The sequence below is a fragment of the Cystoisospora suis genome (genome assembly GCF_002600585.1).
Source record: "Cystoisospora suis strain Wien I chromosome Unknown contig_7716, whole genome shotgun sequence".
Lineage (NCBI taxonomy): Eukaryota > Apicomplexa > Conoidasida > Eucoccidiorida > Sarcocystidae > Cystoisospora > Cystoisospora suis.
The window spans coordinates 4,487-9,086 of NW_027160501.1; the positions used below are offsets into that span (position 1 = coordinate 4,487).

Sequence of the window (4,600 nt, forward strand, 5' to 3'; positions counted from 1 at the left end):
CAGGCGGCCAGGGACGGCGACCCCGCTCATTCCGTCGGATGTCCGGTCTCCCGAGGGAAAGCTCCGCTCACACGGGAACGACTTCGCCCTTGACAACAGAAGTATGCATGATCATCCGTGTCACTCAGTATGGCTCTGCTGTTGAACCGTTGATTGAAACTGCGGCTTTTGAAACCAATATGGAGTGCATGTGTGTTTCGAGCATACGAAAGAAAAAACGTTGGTGACATAAATGAAAGGAAACTGACTTCGGCCACCTGGGCCCGGCGACCGCAGAGTGGGCAAGGCCGGAACGGCGCCCGCGGTGGACTTTCTGGCCTCGCTTGTGTGACAGTGTAAACGTATATCGTCTTCTGTCTGCTGTTAAAGATGACCCAGCTACGGGTGATTTTAGGCAGACTTCCAAGAAGAAATCACAAACCATCCTTCGCATCACGTCAGTAAGTGTCGGCGCAACGTCGCAACCCCGCCTGCCAGTCTGCTTGCCACTTGGCAGCAATGGCCGACAGCCAACATAGAGGCCAGTCACGCGCCGAGCGCGAAAAACCGAAGAACCCTAGGAAACCAAACGCCACGTGGGACAGTATGTGAAGCTTCCCCTTTTCAACCGGGAACATGTGTCAAAAGCCAAAAACTCCTTCACTTGGAAGCAACCGTTTGTACCCCTCGATCCCGAGCAGCGCGGTGCGCAGGGGCAGCTCGCCGACCGCAATCCCCGACCAGCGCGTCGTTCTTTTCGTTTCTTGTAGCCTTTTTCGTTTTCCGATTTCTAATTGTGTTTGGAGGCAAGACGGAAGAAGAAAACAGGTATACAAGAGGGAAAAAGGAAAGTTCGCCTCGACCCCGCCAACAGCGGCGCGTACTGTGCGACGGCTGGCGCGCGGTAAGCACGCTCCAAGTATTCAGTACGAAACATGTCAGTCAGAAAAGATGGCAAGGCAGAACGGACACAGCGATTCAGAACATCCTTCGCCACCGATGCTTGGCTCACCAGACGTCACTCCGCACGCACCAGGAGAGCGGGAGTGTCACGCAGTCGCGTATGACACTCCACACCGACGGAACCAAACCGTTGTGGGGTCTGTGGGAAAAAGCTATGTAACAAAATACGCGCACAGTTGTGTGCCTGGGACTGTAGTAAGGCCTAGTTCGCGCAGCGCTTACTATTAGTCTTTTTTTTAATGTATGTATGTATACGTTTTTGGCGTCACAGGGAAAAAAGTGCTACAAAAACGTGAAACCACGTGATAGCACCTTCGGCTCGTGGATGGGTCTCCTGCCTGGCCTCGTTTGGGACTAGGCTGCGAAGCAAGTAGGCTATGTTGCCCTTCTCGAGACCGGCAGAATTGGTTGTACCGTGCCACCATTTCCTGTGCTTGACCAAGTTCTGCTCCGGGAAGCTATGTCTCTGTGGTCACACCACTGCACAAGATACTCTGCAGTGCCCTGTTCTGGATCTCCTCAGTAATCCAATATTGCCCTGATGACAAACTCTGCATCGGTTCCTCGCTGGATGGGATCCGGCCCCGCTGGCGGGGTACAATGTGTAATGGAAACTCGGGTGACGTTGTCACAGTATTCTCGTAACTCTGCTTGTGTAGCTACAAGCGCAAGAGTCGATTCACAACGATAACGCAACTCTGCTGCCTGTGACGTAAGCCCGTAGCGGGTTCATCCACAGGCTATTCCGCAAGACTCCTCGCCTCGCGCAGGACCTTCTGAGCGAAAGACACGCTTCACACGTGCCCTGGCGATTCGTCAATTCAACGGATATCTGTTTCCGATTGAGTTTCATGCAATGGGGACTCTCAAGTACACCACAGGGTTCGGTTTTATGCACTGGGACTCTCGAATACACCACAGGGTTCACCAATGAGAAGCCATCCACATGGGTTCGTCGCAGCCCTGCTCTCGAAAGAATCACGACACCGCACACTTCCACAATGTGGAACAAGTCCCCAAATCACTCGCCACAGCTCTAAAGCAGAAACCTCTCGGATCCTTCTTTCAAGCGCCTATGCGCACGGTCGACCCACTCAGCGGCGAGCCGCAGTCCCGCTGCAGGCACACGATCAAGTACGTATCCAAGAAAAGATCAAAAAACACCGGTCATCGCCCCTCAATGCAACGCAATATCGAAAGGCACTGAGCACCCGCTCCAGCACTACCCCACGTGCCGAAAAAATTCCTTCGTGGTCGCGCCGGACACATCCCTAAGCGCCAGGACACCGCAAAGGACGTACACGCAGACACCTCCCTAAGTGTCTGTGGAATGCCTACTCGTCAGATGAGAAACGGCGGTCAAGCGTCGAAGAAGGGGCCACAAGGATTCGTAGAATCACTTCGTCAGGTGCCGAAGAAACGTTTCAGCACCCCTCCTGTCCCTAGATAGTCACTGACCCACGCCAGCCCTACACGGATTGTGGTCTAAACCAGAAAAAAGGAAGAAATACGTATATAGCGGAAGAAACGATCCCGCGGAAAAAAGTTTCTCCCGGCCCTGTCAAGCGCCGAGTGTCCCCTGCGGCCGCCGGTGTGCGGCCGGGCGGCCCGGCGCTCCGTAGGCACACTCAACCCCCGTCCCTACGCAGCACACCAGTACAATAGCATAAAGGAAGCTCAGTTTACGTAGCACACTCATCACAAAAGGACAACAGCTAGATAACACAATGAAGTCACCTTACATAGGATTCAAAAATGGCCACCACTGCTAAGCCATCTGGTCATGCAAGTAAGCACTGGGAAACACCGGTCTGTCACAGAGTATCGTAACAGACGTGCTTAGGTACGGAGACGCGAAAAACGGGGTACAATCGCAAAGTAGGTGGTAACCCTTTTCGTGCAGCTTACTCTCCAGTCATGGCTAGAATCCTGAAACGTCGTAGGTACCTATCTTCGGAAACTGACGACAATCCGTCCATAGTAGGGCGGTATGAATTCAGCCACACGTGTTACCCGGCCGTCATTTCCACCTGCCTTCTTTTCTTATCCTGGTGTATTTTTGGGACAGCCGTGGTACATGCACAGCGTCACCGCACTGCCTGAGATGGCTGTGTGTCTAGGGTGTAGTGTGTTGGACTGTACTGCGTATCTGGATTCAATAGTCATGCTACTGGAGAGAGTGTATATCCGTACACCACCGCAAAGGGCGACATCATCGGGGAGGTAGGCCGTATAGTGGTAGAGGCAAGCTACGCTATAGATAAATAAACTTCTCATCTATGCTCGTCTCCATATACCTAATAACGCAGCATCTGTTCCACTGTTTGAACCGCGCGCCCTCTTTCGCCGTCTGTGGGCAGGTGGAAAAACGTGGATAAGCGCTGCTGTATGTTCAGCAGCCTACACATGCCGTCCACATGTTAGAAAAAAAAAAGCCAGGATCGCTGTCGCTCCCTTTACTCAACGCTACTCGACGAGAACGCAGTACGCTCGAAGCAGCAATCGAGCGGTTTGCTCGGCCGTTAGATTTTTGTCTGCGTGGTATGAGGTGGGCCACATTAGAGAACCCATTTACCACCGGACGGACTGCGTCATTCCCCGTGTATGACCGAGGTAAGCAAGTCCATGGATATATCTACGCAAGGTACTTTTAAAACAGGAGGCAGATGTAACAATCCTCCCCCTGTCACGCGGTCCGCCAAAGCAGTGACAGGCACCTGTGCAGCGGGAGCGAGACTCCGTTCAGCCCCGCGCTGACAATATTTTCCCAACCGAGTAGGTGCACCGTTGCCCAACGCCAGGGCAGAGACAGACGCATGAAAAGTGGACGGCTTCGCCAACGAAAACGGTAGACAAACACAAAGCTTCTACACTGCGAACCTCTCTTGCGTGCACGCCCCGCGTAGAAACTAGGGGGTTGTGCAGATCAGATCTAGTCTTGCCGCTGCAGTAAACAGTCGCACAAGGCGACAGCGAAAAGCCTGCAGTACACAGGCGCGTGAGAATGCCAACTGGCAGTCCTCGGGAGGTGCGCAAGCAGGGGCCTTCCTCTCCGAGAAAAAGAGCAGTGGGCAGTTTTACTTAACGACAGGCGCAGTCGTGCAGTCGATGAGTACAATGCCGATCCAGATAGAAAGATATATACAGGTGGAAAATAGACCCTGGAGACACGCACACGCAATGAGACAGACAGGTTACCTTCTCGGCGCCACCCTGAATGTCTCGTGTGCAAGTAGAAGGACCGAGGCCAGATCTTACGCGCTGTAGGGCAAGGGGGAAGGTGCACGACACTTACGTGGGGAACGACAGAGAACCCTCCGCACATGCAAGGATGCCCAACTGGCAGTGTCAGATGAACTAATGACCGGAGGCCCTCCGTACACATTTCGCAGACGGCAGTTGGGACCGCAAGAGTCTGGTCGGGCAGGCGATCACCTGGGACTTCCCGCCGCTTGGTATCTGAAGAGCACCGTATCCGCTGACATAGTTGTCCGGACAAGATTTTTTTTTTCCGAGCCGGTTTCTTACGCAGCTGCAGCTCCGTTTGACAGAATTTGAGGCTGAGGTCCAGGCGCGCAGCCCAGCAGGCCAGCGGGACGCCTTGTCGTGATCCTCGTTCCCCGGAGCGGGCACTCTTTTTTGAGAAGCAGTGAAATGC

At 53.7% G+C, this 4,600-nt stretch overlaps 1 protein-coding gene across 1 annotated transcript in view; it reads right to left on the bottom strand.

Annotated features, from left to right (window-relative positions):
• Positions 1-3: 3 nt before the first annotated feature.
• CSUI_010536 (uncharacterized protein) overlaps positions 4-4,600 on the bottom strand; it is a 7,035-nt gene continuing 2,438 nt past the window's right edge. Inside the window, exon 2 of the mRNA XM_068070639.1 lies at positions 4-4,203. The gene's annotated coding sequence lies outside the window, so the exon portion shown is untranslated. The remainder of the gene's footprint in view (positions 4,204-4,600) is intronic.